Source organism: Culex pipiens, unplaced genomic scaffold (assembly GCF_016801865.2).
Source record: "Culex pipiens pallens isolate TS unplaced genomic scaffold, TS_CPP_V2 Cpp_Un0001, whole genome shotgun sequence".
In the NCBI taxonomy this organism is placed as follows: Eukaryota; Metazoa; Arthropoda; class Insecta; order Diptera; family Culicidae; genus Culex; species Culex pipiens.
This window is the reverse complement of record NW_026292818.1, coordinates 724292-742158: the sequence shown is the minus strand read 5'-3', so window position 1 is coordinate 742158 and position 17867 is coordinate 724292. Positions and strand designations below refer to the sequence as shown.

The 17867-nt window shown below is 35.3% G+C and overlaps 1 protein-coding gene across 2 annotated transcripts in view; it reads left to right on the top strand.

Annotated features, from left to right (window-relative positions):
- Window positions 1-17867, top strand: part of LOC120417700 (slowpoke-binding protein-like) — a 113412-nt gene continuing 95545 nt past the window's right edge. For both annotated transcript variants that reach the window (XM_052711315.1, XM_039579871.2), the window contains exon 1: window positions 1-877. The gene's annotated coding sequence lies outside the window, so the exon portion shown is untranslated. The remainder of the gene's footprint in view (window positions 878-17867) is intronic.

Sequence of the window (17867 nt, the reverse complement as noted above, 5' to 3'; positions counted from 1 at the left end):
CGGAACGGTCGATTCGCGCGATTCGCTGCTCGGGTTTTTTTCCCTGAGAAGAGTCTGGTCTGGTGTTTGCCTGGTTAACCCCTGGCATCCTGCTCTCTGTGTGTGGTGTGGGTGGCTGGAAAATCCTCCCCAGCGGTGGTGAAAAGTTTGTGAAAACTGGCGTTGGTGGCGAAAAGGCCAAAGTTGAAAAGTTGGGCCCACACGACGTTGTGCGTGAGTTGGTTGAACCGCAGAAGAGCAAACACAAAAAGTGGTCCTGGTTTTCCTGCGGGCAAGCCGAGGGTGGAAACTAGGTCCTCCCCCGGGGAAGAACCTGGCGAAGGCTTCCGGGAGTGCGTCGAAACGTCACCCAGAGGAAGAGCTTCTCGAAGGAAAGCTCAAAATCAAGAGCTTTCGCAAACTAAAGGATTAATCTAGTGAATTTCACTTAGAAATAAGATAAGTTCAAAAAAATCAGTCCAAAAATCGTCAAAAATTTGCAGTTAAACTCGAAGAACCAGCTTCCTCGGCTGTAAAAGTGTGCGTGGCCCCCCTATCGGTGTGTGAGTGTGACGTCACAGTTTGGGTCACGGTGAGAACGAGAGAAAGAGAGTGCTGAAAGAGAGAGCAGAGCATTAGTGACGTCGGTGCGTCGTCGTCGGCATCGTGAAGTGAAGCATTCTGCACGTGTGCTAGTGCGTGCGTGAGTGTGTACTCCAGGAAGAGGGAAATTTCTGGCACGCGAGGAAGAACAAAGAGTGAGCAATTGAAGGGTGAAAGAGAGGAAGAGCGAAAGAGACAAGGAAAACGCGGAAAAGTCGTGTACTTGCACACACACACACGTACGCAAGCGTCCGCTATAACAACAAATTTTGGCAAAAGGGAAAATGGTGCCAAGGTAAGTTTATCTGAGGAGGGCAATTGATTATTTACAGCAACAAGGGGGGAGGCATGTGGGGGGAAGGGTTCTTTGTAAGGGAAAAGTGTGAAGAGAATCGTTAATCGGGATTATCTGAAATGGGAGACAAACAAAAGAACAAGGTTGGTTATCGATAGCAGTAGATTGATTTGAAGGGATTAGAGAGCGAGTTCTTTCGACATACATTTACTGACTCGGATTATAACGATGAATCAGGATAGAATTTAAGTAATTGGGTTAATCCAAGAAAATTCCACCAATATTTTAAATACTATCGAGGGCCCCCATGAAGCTGGTTACGAATCAACTACATTTTGAATTAATCTATAGATCAGGCCTGCCCAACGTCCGGCCCGCGGGCCGGATCCGGCCCATGAAGCCATTTCATCCGGCCCGCGACTGCTTTTCAAAATGGTTCTATGACCGGCCATTCATAAAATATTCAATAAATTAATTGAGTGTCTAAATAAAAAAAAATCAATGGAAACAATAAAAAAAGATAATATAACAAAACAATTATTTGTTTATTTTGTTTTTGACATACAATGTTACTAATTCAACGTTTGTTAGGATTATGCCTTTGTATTTTTTGAAATGATTTTATTTCACATCTAAACATTCTTTATGTTTGAATTTAATTTTTATTATTTCAATATTGATGTTATAAGAATTAATTATTAAACTTGAAAAATATGCAAAAAGATTGCAAAAGACACTGAATTCTAATTTCTTAAAGTTTTGGCTGTTAGTATTTCTAATTCAATTGTTTCTTTTTTGAGGATTTTGATTAACTATTATTATTTTTTCAGAGCAACTTTTCAATGATAAAGTTTTGCTGGGAAGTAGCTTAAAAATGGCAAATTAATCATATTGAAAATAAAGATCGCTGCAAATATTAAAAAAAAAATAAACAACAATCTAAAGAAGTCAAGAAATTAGATAGCATCTTTTATGATCCTCAATAATTCTAAGAAATTTGAAGAATGAGGAATCAGATTTATATTTGTATAACTTTTTTTTTTAATTTCATGTCTTTAAAATAATTTTAAAATGTTTTGTAAAATATTTGAATAAAGGTGCACAACAACGCAAAAATTGTTTTTTCGTAGAGAAGATTTGAATCCAAATTTCGTTTTAATAAATTTTATCTTGTCTTGTTGATTTTTCAAACTTGAATAAAAACTTGCAACGACGCAATTTTGATATTTTTTTTTAGTTTATGGTGTCGGAATTCAATTTCAATCGACAAGAACAATTACAATACAATTTTGTCCAAAACAAACAAAAGTAAATCAATTAAACACATCTTTGGAAGTAAACTTTGTATTTCTTTCTTAAAATCAAGTTATTTGAATCTTATTTGCAACACTTGTTTATGTATTTGTTTACTTAAATTAATCTATTAAAATAAATTTTATGAAAAAAAATGTTTACTGTTTTTTACTTTCACCAACATTAGTTCCGGCCCGCCTCTGCTTTAGAAAAATCAGATCTGGCCCGCAGGGCCAAAAGGTTGGGCACCCCTGCTGTAGATTTAAAAAAACACATAAAAAAATATTAACAGAAAACAGTTCTTACAATTCCAAGTATTTTGTTATTTAACATAGACACTAAACAATTCAACAAATGAGATTACAGGCAAATGGTCAATACGATAAAAGTTCGAATGCCAAAAAGTCGAAAGACATATGGGTAAAAGTCAAACATTTCAAACACAATAATAATATTTTAAATTACTTATTTGCACGTTTTATCATTTCTGAAACTTCAAATATGAACAGTTCTTTAAAACAGCTATCTGAGAAAACAAAATAGTATCCTTGTTGATAAGGGACCATTCACAAACCACGTGGACACTTTTTGTTTTGGAAATCTCCAACCTGTCCCTGTTCTTTGAAAAGTTTATTTGGTTTTTGTTTTAAAGACACACAATATTTTAATATCCTCTCAAATCAAATTAATCTTGTTCCAGTTTTTTTAAGTTTTTTTATTTTTCGAATTTTAACAGTCATATGAAAAAAATGAGAAAAATTCTAAACTCATACATGTTTTAAAGATAATAATATTCTTTAAAATGATTCAATAATTTTTGTTTCCTAGAAAATTAAAAGAGATACATTCTTTACATTCTTTTTTTCTTTCTAACCTGAAAATTTATTGGAATAGTCATAAGATAAATTTTTCAATACAAGTTTTTTATTCTTTTTAAGTAAATTAAATTTATTTCAGTAATAAAAATTCTCAAGTTCGTTAAATATAGTATTTTTTATTTGACGTTTGCGCAACAGAAAAATTATGCATATTTTGTCCATTCGACCTTCTGTCATACATTTAAAACAGTCCAAACTCGATACTCACTACTCGAAAATGTAGTTAAAAACTTAGTCTAATTTTGGGAGTTTGCAAATAATCCCAAAATTGTTCTCAAATGATTTGAAAATTTTGAATCCAAGATGGCGGTGATTTGCTTTCAATGTCAAAGGCAGTTTACCACTCAATATTGATTAAAATTGTGTCGCGGATCTCAAATTTGATGTAAAATATAAGAATATATAAACTTTGAAAACAAATTTTAGTCCATGATTCGAATTTCCGTAGTTTCTTCGGATAATCGACTTTCAAATAACCGATTCAGGACTATAATCTGATGTTAAATTCAATCTCCTATAACCATTCCTGAAACAAAATGTAGTGATCAGAAAATTTCGTATAATTTGCAAATTATTTGTTATTAAAGGACACTTATTGACTTGAATTTGAATGAATTAATTCCCCAGAAATTAATTCTTAGAAAGGTTGTTTTACCAGAGAAGGGAGAATTTTATCAGAATAATGAAATTAATTGAGATTTATCTTTCCCTTTGTTATCTTCAAATCTTATAAAAAAGAAGTTTGAATAATCTCTATGAATTTTAATAATTTAGCTCTAAGCTTAAAAAAGAAAGGTGAATATCAATAAATTTCATAACTCTCGTTAAAAATAATATACAATTTTTTGATATCTTCAAATTATTAAATCTTGTAAAAAAGAAGGATGAATCCCTATAAACTTCATAGTTCTCGTAAAACCCCTTCTTTTTGATATCTTCAAATCAGTAAATCCAATTAAAAAAAAATGTTTTTCTTTGAGTTTCATAATTCTCCTAAGAATGTAATCTTCTCTATGATATCTTTTAATCTGAAAAAAGAAGAATGAATCACTATGAATTTCATAGTTTAAAGTTAATCCTTCATTTTGATAATATCATCAAATTTCAGTAAGTGTGAATCTCTATGTGTTTCGATATTTTCATAAAAATTTACCTTTCTTTTGGTAAAACAACAAATATTTACATCTCTTAGGAATGGATTATTAGGGAAAATCAATCATTTTTACAAACTCTTAGAACAATTTTCAATGTTATAAGATGAATCCTTCGTAAAATTTTCTGATATAAATATAGATCTTATATTTAAAAAAACCTTTTTTTTCATTTGATTAAACCAATTATTAAGGGTTTCTAAATTTATGAAAAAGTTTATTCTCTGATATGCAATGTCTTATACATTTTTAAAATACATGTAAGTTATGAATCTTTTATAAAGTCTTGTGTAAAGCTTATCAACACGTTTATTCTTATTTTTTAGAAATACCTTCAAATTTCAGCAACTTTTCTTTTGTATTGGTATTACATTTTACCACAAAAATCAGGCTAAACCAAAAACAAAATCATACACAATCTCTGATAATTTTCTCTCGAAATATCTGAAATGTCAAAACAAAATAGCTTTTTTTACGCTATTAAACTCATATAGAAAATTGAATGAGGGACTAAAGATGTTCGGGAGTAAGGTCTCCCAGAGCTACATCCCTGGATGGTATGAACTTCGATTATTTGCGTTTTTACCATTCCTCTTTGGCCGCAATACCACTGCACTGATTTGAGGAACAATTACAGAGCCAAGATGTGCTGGCCAGCAGTTTTGGTCATCTAGTTTGGATATGGTCGATGGTCAGTGGTAGTGTGCACAAGAGATAAGCCGATAAGAGAGAACGATCTCTCTCTCCGATCGGTTGAGGTTCATCCCGACTGGAAGGGATCTGGGCCAAGTAGGGAGTAATAATAGAAGGCAATTTAAGTAGTCCTAGAACCTAGGGACGGCACTGGTCGGACACCCGTCCGTCGTGACGCGTTGTATATATTGTACATATTTGACGACAATAAATGTTATTCGTATAACTGTGGTTTGTAATCGCGAGTGTGGTGTTCTTACTTGGAATCCGGATGGCGTTCATGGATCACCTGGGCGTTCGAGTACCTGCGCTGGAGTCGCAGTACGATCTGCTGGTCTGCGGGTGAAGTAAATCCACCCCCCACCCCCCTGGCGTCGAGATTTCCTATCGTGTTGGGACTTGGCTCCGAACTTCATCATCCACTTGAGCTATCGAAACACCCCGGGAAGGACCAAAACCCAACAAAAGAATTACACCTACCAACAAAATTTGTTCGCAGGCTCGTGAAGTTTGGGGTCCCCAGAAACACGTGCACTTTGAATTATTCAAAAATAGTTAGACAGGACCGGTTTTTCTTCAAAGTTTGTATGGAGAATTAGTGCTGTTCGCTACTCCCACATGCATGCAATTTTTTGCTTGTATGCAACGGCGACGAACCACCCTAATTCTTCATACAAACTTTGGAGAAAAACCATTCGGCCCGGTCGAAATATTTTAAAAATAATTCAAAGTGCATGTTTTTCTGAGGACCCCAAACTTCAACCATCCCCTCAAGTAAATTTTTGTTTATTTTTTTAGGTCAGTGTTATTAACAAAAGTATTTTAACATTACTTAAACATTGCAAAAATTGTAAATGTTTCATAAAAAAAAAAACAATTATAATGAAAATTCTAAATATCTTCTTCACCCACTGTGCACATCTCATCATCATCGCGGAAAACCGCAGCGCTTAGCCACGGTTCAGTGAGCTTTGGCGGTTATGTGGGCTTAAGCTCAAGCTCCAATAGACACAAACAACGCACGCACACACACACAACTCTTCCTGTGGACCTTTAAAAGCAACGTGGTGGCATTAGGTTCAAACTCAATTCCACTGCTTTCATAAGTCCTCGCGCCAGAATGCCAGAAGAGCCTTCAAGCCACAAATAGCCCCACAACGCGGAAACCACCCAGGCGTTCTCATCGGGCAAGTTCATCGAAACAGTTCTGTGTGAACTCCTTCTGGTGAGAGGAAGTTTTGGGCACAGTTAGAAAAAATAAGATTTAGAAATTTTTAAATAGTTTAGTGGTAATGTTTTGCCGGAAACTATTTTTTTAACTTGATTTTTTTTGGGAAAAATCAAAATTAGAGTAATTTAACGGTGTTAAGAAACCATTAAACCAAACGTGCTTTCCACAGTGGTGCGTGAGTTGCGTGCCAGAAGTTCATTCATTATCGGCTAGTGTTTGGACTCACATTGAACAAAGGTAATCAACATTTTGATAGATCTGCAGTGCACAAAGCTCACGCATCGGGGCAATTTTTCGTGCCTAATCTTATAACGGTCATCGTAAAGAATTGCGAAATGTATTTTTTCACTGATTTTCTAATCTCATCTAAATTTTTATTGGAAAACTAAATCGCTACACCGTTTTGTCCAAATCTGATTCGTCACCGTTGATTTGATTAATTAATGAACACGGACCACGTTTTCTAGCCTCGTGGCTGGCAGTCTACCACAACCCTTTGTTAATTGTTCCACAAATAGACGGAAACTTTTTTCCTGAACCCTTTTGCTTGGCCTTCCGCAGCCGGTGCCAGGTGTTCCAATGAAAGAGTATTGAGGTGTAGACGATGATGGCCGGTCAGTCTTAATTATGCTGATGATTAGTTTGTCCTTTGTTCACTTTTTTGTATTTTTAGATCGTCCACTCTTTTCTCGCCTGAAATGATTTATTATGCCTTTCTGAGCGATTTAATCAAAGATCAGGAAGGAAAGCAAGCAGGATTTTCGTTCGAAAAATAATTAAGAATCTGGTAAGCCTCTAATCTGATTTCTTAATAAAGGTTTCCAGGAAAAACCTTTGTCACACCCACATGAAATGCGAGAACATAAACTCAAGGCATGTGTCCCCCTCCTCCAGCATAAATTGTACTTGTGCGAAAGGCTTCATCTACTTTTATTTCCTCGAGATGAAAAGCTCGCACTGGCAACTGTGTACGAATTCCCTCCCCCACAATGTGGTACTGCTTTTTATAGGAGCTTTGCAAGCTTTTTTTTCTGTACCCTTTCGCCTACATGAGTTTGTTTGTGTGCGACAGACATAAAATATACACAATTTAATAAAAATTTAATGATTGCATGTCGAGGCCCCCCCGACAACACTCGGCAACGCTGGGCAACTTTTCTCCGAGCTTTTTTCCATCCTTTTTATTTTTTGTATGCTGTCTGTACGTGTGCTCGCACTTGTTTGTGTGAGTACAGGGCGGTGGAATTTGCAGATGGGTATTTAATTTGAGACCATTCCGGAGGTTCGGTGATGATGTGGGGGTTGGAGAAAAGAGGCAAAAGGTACTGGCTGGGTTGTGACGACTTTCAAGGAAATGGGTTACGTCATAAACCGATAGCTTTCCCGCCCCGCCACAGTCTCGGGTGTATACATACGTCGATAGAATGTATCTGATTTGGCCTAGCGTGCAACAATGAATCCAGGGCCAGGGTGACAACTAAAGTTTGAAAATAATGGTCAAATGCTAAGATGACTCTGACATTTTATTTTTCAATTTTTGGAGCTCTAGTGACAGTTATTGCGTTATCTTGTCGCTCACTCAAGTAAACTATTATAATATACGGCAGGCTATTGAAATCTCTGATGCAATAATTGTTTTTTGTTAAAAAAGGTAAAAACAGTGTAATTTGAAAACCTACAAAATAGAAAAAAAAACAAAGTACAAAAAAAAATCTTTCCTTTGAAATAACGTTTCCAAATTGCGATTCCACTAGTATAAGTTTAAATTTTCCAACAAAATACTGCAATACTGACTTTTTTAATTGAGTCAAATTTGAAGTTTTCCCAAAAATGCAAAGGGGAAAACGTTAGTCAGCAATTCCCTACGAAAACAGCACGGCCGAAAACAAAAGTGTTCGGATTGGGTTCAAAATTGAACTGGAGGTTCTCTGGCCGATTAGGGTAACCTACGCCATGTTAGGGTGGTCCAAAAAATTGCCAGTTTCGACGGTTTTCGTAAAAACAACATTTCACCAGTTTGATGATTGAAAAATCTAGCCTAACATTTGAAAAGGTCGTATGAAACTTTAAAATGCCATTTTGAAGGTGTCTGAACTCCTCCCATTTTTGAGTATGTTACGTAGAATTTCGATCCGATAGAAATATTATCAGCCATAGGCCAGGATTCAGAGATGTGATTTTTCTTTTTAATAGAAACCAGGGTTTCGACGCGCCACGCCGAGATCGAAAAAAAATACGAAAACGGGAAAAATCATCTTTTTTCACTAAAACTGCAAAAAACATTAAAAATTTAAGCGATGAGCCAAACTGTTTTTGGGTACTAAAATTTTCGTAAATTAGAAAATCACTTTTTATTCATAACCTGAACAAACCAACTTTCTTCACTCTAAACCATAGCCAAAAAGATGACATTTTTTGTCATCTTGAAATTCAGAAATATTTTTCTAAAGTTGTATTTAAGCGCAAATTTTTGATTTGTTGTCTTAAAAAGAGGTTCAATTTTATTTAGAGTACACCTACTTTTTCCTTAATTCTTTTTACTTATACCTTCAACTAAGCATTCTCGCAAGAATGGGCAAATTTTGTGCAAATTTGTATTTTTTTAGATTTGGATGAAACATTATGTGCACCTTTTCTTTGACCAAAAAAGACCAAAAAAATGAAAATTAATATTGAAAAAAAACTTATAGGCTATAATAAATTGATAAACGTTCAATTCTATATTTTTAATCCAACTGATTTGCTTAGCTTTTTACAAATTTTAAATTTAGGAGTTCACATTAAAAATAAACATAACGCTTTAAGAAATAAAAAGATATTTTCATGAATAAAAAAACGGTTTATCATTTCAACTTGGTGTCTTCGGAAAAAATGTAGAAGTTGCTTTAGAAATCTTAAAAAAATATATTTTTTACACAACATATTTAATTGCGCAAAATACCCATTTTTGAAGAATCTCATTTTTGGTCAAAAAATGACATCATTTGAACTATAGCACAAGTTGGTCAAAATCCAATTACAAGTGTGGCCATTTCACAGCTATCGGAAACTGAAATAATCGAGCATATTTTTAACTACAATTTTGATAGAAAACTCAAATTTGCGATCAAAAGTTCTCTATAGAAATTTCGATATAGTGCATCGTTATCATGTTTTAGCCGCTTAAAACTGATATATTGTCAGATACGAAACCAAATCCTCAAAAAAAATCGAATAAAACAGTAAATAAATTTTCTATAAATTTACTCAAAATACACTGAATAATGGCTGAGATACAGCTCCTGATAGTGAAGAAAATAGCAAAAATAAAGTTCTTACACACAGAAAAAAGGTAATATTCGTCAGGGAATGGTGACAAGTTATATGTAAAAAAATGTGTTATATTACATCTGGATCTTGTGAATTTTCATCAGGTTCACATTTTTTAGTAAAATTACTCAAAAAAGAGGTAATATCGGATTAGTTTTCAAAAAGTCGTAAGAGCCATTGGTAAACAAAGCCCTTTTTGCAACGTTACTCGACCTACTTACGAAAAAAACAATTTCAAAAATGTTTGAGATTGTTCATCTACACGTCCTTCAAGTGCTCTACATTAGTGATAAATGAAATTTTGTTTCATTGGCTCTTACGGCTTTTTGAAAACTCATCCGAGATATATAACCAACCGAATTTCATGCTATCAATTTTTTTTATCTACTCACATTACCAAAAGAGCGTAAATTTTTTTTAGTGGCGATGCCTCAGCAAACATGCGTCCGATTTTAAATGTCAAAAAGTAAAACATTCATTGACCGATTCTTAGCGAAGCTACACCAAAATGTAACTTTTTTCAATTTTCAATGTGATTTTTGATATGAAAGATTTTATTTTTATTATGATTCAATAATTGCAATGTGCTTTAAATGCGTTTTCTTACCTCAAAAGCCAAAAATATTGACCAAATATGGTCTGCAAGCCATTGAATAGGAGAGGAGTTTTTTCATAAATCTGCTCCTTGCGTTGTCCCGTCACGCACAGGAATGGCTGGCAAAAACTCAAATTTCAATCAATTCGTTCAGTTCAAGGAGCAAAAAAATCGTTTTTCAATTTGTGATAATTTAACAATTTTTTGTGAGAAGTCAAATGGAAAAAAAAAGATTTTTGGGGAGCATTTTTTTTTAAACTTAACCAAGGTTTAAGTAATGGAAATAATAAATACTGAAAAAAATTGAAAAAATTATAAAATAATAAACCAAACATAACATTAAAAAAGTCGAAGCTGAATATTTTCAGAATAAAGCGTAAAAAAAGTTGGTATTTTCAGTTTCAACGCACAAATTGGCTCAAAAAACCTCATCTCAAAGTGAATAAAATTGTACAGCGACCAAAATTCAATAAATTATTGAACAAAATAACTTCTGAATAGACCGTTTAGAAAAAAATCATTTGAATTAAATCAAAACAAAAATAATGCAAAAATTTAGAGAACTTGTCAACCTTAAATAATAATATCCATAATTTCAATCATATTTTTTATCTACAAGTAGCCACCATGTCAAAAAAAACCTACAAGGGGGCACCAACCCCCAACGTTGAATAGGGTGGTGCCACTAGACGAGGGAGACGTCGTCCTATTTTTAGCTGTTAATTTGAAAGTGAATGTGATGGAGGGAAGTTCGATGAGCCAAGGGGATGGAGTGGAAACGGTGGAAAGTTGAAACCGATAGAATAGCGACTCAACAAAAAATGAAACTTTAGAACAGATGCCGCCGGCGGGGGTTTTCCTATTCAGCGGGATGTTGGTGGTGAAACAGTCAAGAGGATGGAAAAGCGGGGTTTTCACTTCAAATGAGCTTGCGGTTTTGTTGGTGTGTGGTTTGTGTGGTTGGAAAATTGATTAAGCTGCGAGAAATTATTATTTATGGAAATTTCACTGTGCTGAGAATGGCTTCAACTCAAAATTAAAGCATTTTCTTCTTGAGCAACTATAAGGCAGGAAATTGGCACGTACACACGTACGAAAGCTTAACGATTTAAAGGAAGCAGGCAAAGAAAAACTTTTTCCTGTAATCGAAACCAAAGATGAAAACACACACAAGGACAGCAGCAGCAACAAAAAAGGTAAAAAAGTTATTCCACCCTGGAGGATGGCAACGTCGTTCCGCCCCTAATCAAGATGCTGCAGCAGGTTAAATTTGCATTTAAACGACCACTTTAAGGTGGATCATGGCAGCAGCAAAGTCAGGAAACAGTATAGGGAAAGTAAAAAGGTCTTCTGTTGCTTCAAACTGTTGAGTTTTCCTCTAGTTAAGGGATATAGGTATTAGGGATAAAAATAGGTGTAAACAAAGGAAATTGAGTCAATTAAGGAAATAACAATAATTGAAATGGTTGTTTTTTCTTGAAGAATATTAAGAATTTATGTTTAACGTTAAATTTTCAATGCAACTGAAGTCTCAGTCCAAATCCATTACTCAAAAAGCTCTCCATATCCCAGTACTATCTCACCAATCCATTTCCAAATAACAGCTGTTTTCCACGGTGTTAACAACTTTGTCCCACAGAGCAGCGTTGCCTTCTAAACCTGTGAAAACACTCACTCAGCAGGCTCCGACTCGGATGTCATTTTCCACCACGTGTCCTTTCGTGCCAAACACGTGGCAATCGGAAAATAATATTTATGCTGCTCCAGCCGGCACATTTTCGGAGGGGGGGGGGGGGTGGTGGATTAAGGGGCTGCTGCTGCTGACATAGACGAATTTCTCTTGCTCGGTTTATGATTGTTGTCGTTCTCGTGGGCGCTCATGTTGGTGGGCAACTTTTATGTATTTTATTTCGTTGTTTTCGATGTCATGTTCGAACATGCTTTTCACTGGTTTCATTTTTTTTTTCGAGGGTGATTTGACAAACGACAAATGTATTCAATGGGCTGTCGTTAAATTTTTCCCGAGCAATTGCAACAACTCTTGAAAAGTTCGACTGCCAAAAGTTTCAAAACTTCAATTATCGAATATCCTTCGGGGTGTCACGGGCCTTGACAGTCTCATTGATTGGGAGGAAAAATACGGACGGAAGCTTTCCACCCCCTTTCCGGTTGGAAAATGTAAGACAATGCCGAAAACAAAACGATATATCGTTCCTCGAGCCAAGAGCTTGTCAACGAAGGAGCGCACAACCGTGCCATTTGGCGCGGTGGGCTTGGTGGTGAAACTTTTATGCATTTTGTTCGAATGTTTCAAAACACCCACCTAGCTCGCCAATTCAGCAATTCGGAAATGGTATCAAACTCTTGATTTACCGATTTGGCGCGGGAGCTTTTTTTTCGAAAGCCTCTGGGACTGACATCAACGACAGCAACACGACTTAGAAATTGTCATTTCCATTTGAAACGTAGCCTTTTTTCTGGTTCACTGCCAGGCTCGATTTTTTTTTTTTTTTTTTTTTTGGAAGCGAAAGCTTCGGCAAGGTGATTATGTTATGCAAAGCAGAGGCTCTTTCTCACCTTTCCTGGAGTGGTGCTGTCGAAAGGTGCTTTCAAGTGCTTTTTCAGCTATGCAAATGTATGCACCTCCCCCTCCTTCCCCAGCTTAATGTTTGCACTCGACACTCTCTTCCGGGTATCACTCCGGGGTTGTGCCTTGGACGACGCATGAAGGTTTCACTGTCTCTTGTTGCACTTGGTGCTTAGAGGGGATACTCTAGTTAAGGGGAGACGCGGGGTGAGAAGAAGCGACATGCTCGTTAGAATGCACTTTTGTCGGTACAAAATGTGCATCTTCAAAATGTCATTATGCGCCAATCTTTTGTCACTCTCGTTTCACGAATCCGATATGGTTGCGAAACGGAAGAGACACGTTGACGAGGAACAGGAAATTTAGGAAAGCATCATAAGCGTTGTTTGAATTGTGATAACTTACATGGCAGTACCTTAACAAGAATTATTACCAAAATTTAAAATTATGTGACTCCGCCAAAAAAAAAGTATATTTCTCAGTGGTCAACTCTGGTTGTGTTTTCTACAAATATTTTTAATATTGTAAGTAAAAAATAAATAAATGCAGTAATTTTTGTTTTTTCCCCAAACTATGCCTCTATTTGTTTAGCAATTTAAATATAGTACAAAATGTGAACAGGCAAATAATTGAAAAAGTGACAGTACAAATATGGATAAACTAAAAAAGGCAAAAGGTTAAAATAAAAATCCATCTATATATCTTACACAGCAGAACAAAAATATTCATCTTCCACTAAAATTTAAAACTTTATTGCCAGATTTGGCAAGATTTTATTTTGGAACTCTTCTTGGAAACTTTAATTAGATCATCAATACTGGGAAATTCCTCGAAAGTTTAAATAATTACTAAAAAAAATCTATACAATTTAAACAGAATTTAAATTTAAAATGCCATGTAACAAAAGTATTTTAGAGCATTGAAGAATTTTAGAAAAAACAAGCTGCACAAAAAGATGGAAGAAAATGTGTAATCTTAAATCAGAAACTTATTGAATTTCCATCAGTTTCTGTTGAATTTCACATTTTTGCACATTTTTTAAGGTAAAATCACTCGAAAAAGTGCTGATATTCAAATGATTTTTGATTTTTCCAAAAAAGTTGATCAATTTTTTGTCAAGTTTTTTTTTGCAACAAAAAAATTGATCCAAAAAAATCGAGGGCTCACCTTAAAATTCGACTTATAAACTAAAAAAAGAAAAATATCATAAATGTTGCGTGTATTTTTCTTTCAGTGTTTTTTTTTTAAAGAAAGCTCGTAAAATTTCCAACAAGTTTGTCTATGACCACTTTTAGATCTGATGTAACGGCTTCGAGATACAGAAATATTTAAATTACGAAATACAAACATTTCAAATATCTTACGTTCTTTTGAAATATCATTCTAGAATTCAACTGGCTCCATATACACGGAAATGGCTTATATCAGTCGTCATGTCTGAAATGTTTCATTGATATCGAAAAGGGTTTAGTATACAGAACCTTAAAATGTCTTGTTTTGGTCTGGAATTACTCTTCTGTGAAATAATTTCTCAAACAACTTCAAAAAAATCTGAAAAATTAAGCCTAATCATCTGGAAACTATTTGAAATATTTTTTATGCATTTGTAATCAAATTAAGCATGTTTGGACATGATAAAAAATATTTGGTTTTTTTATTAGGTTGCAACAATGCAATGTACTGAAAAATTGAATTTTTTTTTCGCGGATAATTTTGTTTTCTTCAGTACATAGATATTTTTTAAAATTTAGTATTGTTGTAAAATGTAGTTTAGTGCACTGGCATGGTATTCAATTTTTTAATTTTTTTTTAATTTTGTTGCTTTCTTCCCCAAATTCTCGACTTTGATCAGCGTCATACTTCAAAATATAAGGGGAGATTTTCGAAAGTAGGAAAGCTATTATTAACTAAATTTAAAATCCATTCATGCTTAATTTTAGTTTTCATGAAAATACAATTTGTCGATCTTATTTACAATTTGTTATTTTTTTGTTGTTGTTGTAATTCTTTGAGCTACGACAAGCAACGCAATTTGCCCAGATTTGTTAAATATTTTATTAAATTTATATTTTGAAAATATTTTGCGATAAACTCATATCGGTACACGGTTGAAAATCGGATCCCAAAATTGTGAACACATTGTTCGTGGTTCTGGATTTATCACTTGTCACGTTTTCCAAAATTGATTTTTCTCCGTGTAGTCTCTAAAAATAATGCATTTTCTAATATCTTTCCGTGATCGTGTATTGATTTTATTTTAATAATTGAAAAGTTGAAAAAAACACATGAGACATTCCTGGCTTGTTACTATTGTCAATGAATAAAGTTTTTGTAAAAACTGTTTTAGATTACAGTTTATCTAAACTTCTTAAGGGTGCACAGCAACCAAGGAAGTAGTTGTCTTCTTATTCCAAAATTGGCAAACTTACAAGCCCAATACTGCAACAGTCTAATAGTAAAAATCATAGTTTAACTTGGTTGTAAATCATTTTGTAGATAGAATTTTAGAGGATGAATATAAAGTTATATTGATAGTTCCCGTCGTTTACTAAAATGTCTGTATCAAAAATCTCGGTGCCAAAGCTCTGGTTGATGTGCACTGTTAAATGAAATTAAACAAAACATACAAATTTAATGTTTCTTTCTTGGTATGTCATATTCAAAAATTTCAAAAAATCCAAAATCTCTAGCCATATTTATTACTTGTTTAAAAAATTTCATGAAAAACTTAAAAGTCTTAAAAATTACATTGCAAAACAAACTAAAGCTAAAGCACAAAATAAGCTTGAAATCAAACCATGATTTGTATCAGCTCAAACCAACAGTCTTTACACCAATCAATAATAACGTATTAACTACCAAATGAATGGCTACGTTATCGTTTGAGGCTCGTGAACGGTGGTGTTTGCCTCCTAATTGACGGAAGTTCATTTGTAGTGCATAACCCGTGGTTATAAAACTTGTTTTGCCCACTTCATCATTTCCACAAAAAGATAATCAACAAACAAAAGTTACATTTTTGAGACAAGTTTTGTTTTGAAGCATAAAATTTAGTCTTTTCCAAACATTACCGTAAGGCTACTCCTAAGACTCCCACAAGAAGCGTGGGTGGTGCCGCTTGGAGCCATAAAAATCGAACCTGCTAGCTAGGTTCGCCAAGTTTCGCTTCTGCTCCACTCTGTTCGACATATCGATCGACAGCTGGCAATCGCCGATGAGGCACGTCGTCCCACCGAAAAGGTGGAATGATTAACTGGCGCTCGTTTTTACCTGCCAGCCTGCTGTGTGCTGCTTGCCTGTCAAGTACCGATATTCCACCTTTTCCTCAATCCACCCTCCCGCCCGTTTCTTTCGTGAAACTTCCTGTTTCCGTGAGCTCTCTCGTTTTGAACACGCTCAGGGGCACAGTTGGAAATTTTGATTGTTGAATTTTTAATGTCGATGTGATCATTTCTTTTAGGCTTGAGAGTGTGTAAAATTTCAGTTCAAATGAGATCTTTTTTTAATTTTTACTGTGCACCTGGCACACAATACAACTTCCTCCCCCCAGCTCAAACGACTTGTCAGAGCAGGAAGCACCCAGGTAAAACGTGTAGCTACTCAATTTACACCGTTTCGTTCTTTGCGAGCCTAGGTGGCATTACCCACGTGTGTGCCGCCACCCACAAAACACGAGAAGCTCTCCAGCGTCGACTTGAGCAGTAGGCGGCGTCGATGTCAAAGTCATGAAATGCAATTTCGACAACCCAAGGACCACCAGTGGGGAAAAAAATGCTCTGAAAAGGGCGGAAATAGTCGAGAAAAATGGCTCAGCCGATAAAAATCTTCAAATGAAGTGAAAATTAGTGCTGCCATGTGAGGGCGGAAAAAAGTGGCGAGATTTTTTTAAAGGTTGGGGACAAATTGCTTGGCGATCTCGGGAATCTTTTGTCGACTTGAAGGGAAATTGCTCCATCAGCTGTGATGGTCGTGGAAATTTTTGTGATTCTAAGAAAAGACATTTTCGTCACAACGTCACATCTTTGAGAGAGTTATGGTGGCGTACGTGGAAGCATTCGGCTCACTTGTTGTGTGCTGCCTAGAAGCTGAGCGATAAAACTTTGATGGAAGCTATTCACCGGAATTGCCTGCTTCGGTGAGCATTGAGCAACTCAAGTTGATGAAATAGACGTAATCGTTTTGAGCCATTCTCAATTTACTTGGTTGTTTTCATCACATTTTGATTTTCTTAAACTGATTCAACTTCTTCGTATTCTAAGACAAAAGTCTTTTCCACATCGAAGCCATAAATGCTTTTTCAATCAATATAATCCTGATGATTGGGGGAAGAATTTTGAGAAGGATTCCGCCTTCCTTCTGAAGAAATGATGCATCCATTCATTTTATTTATTCAAACGTAAACTCAACACAAAGACGAGAAAGGTGAACGAATTCGCCCCACCTCGAAACCGAAATAAAACGAAAAAAAAATCATTACAGTCTGATATGTTTATTCAACGTGGTTTGATGTCTGACCCCGTCGAAAAAGAAGAACGAACCTTCAGGTATAACCCCATCATCATAACACACAGTTGGAATCTCCCAGACGATTGCGTCATAATCTTCATCCCCATTGTGGTCCTCCACCCCTCCCCTCCTCGACAGTATTGGCTTCCACTTCAAGGGATTACACCAGGGAATCCTTTGTGTATCGATTCGTCCTTTTCTCACGAAATCGCTGCCATCCTAGAATAGAACGCAGAATAACGCGAACCGATTCACTCGTCGTTATTTATAGAGCTGTGATTACTTTGAGCGGGGCTGGTACATTTCGGCGAAAATCGATTCGACGAATGGGCACTTCACCGAATGGTAATGATTTTGTTTTTATTGCATCAATAGGCATATTCAGATTTTCTAAGCTTTTTCGAAAAAAAAAACCTGAAACAAATTAAAAAATTTTCTTTTACCTTTTTAAGGGGTTTTTTTGCCTAACAGTAAATAAGTCCACAAGTTGTAAATCAAGAACCACATTACCGACATGGATGAAAATTTGGGAGGATGTAGGACTCGAAAAATGCAATTTTTTGGATAAATAAACGATTTCAATACTTCAATTTTCGACCGAATTTTCATTTGAAAATCGCCTGATCAGGTGAAAACACACTCCGAGTCCCCTTAAAAAATGGATAAATTCAAATTTGGTATGGAACTGGTTCAGGTTCAGCACATCCCCTTTCAAATGCGCCCAAGAGAGCTTAAATCCATAATGTG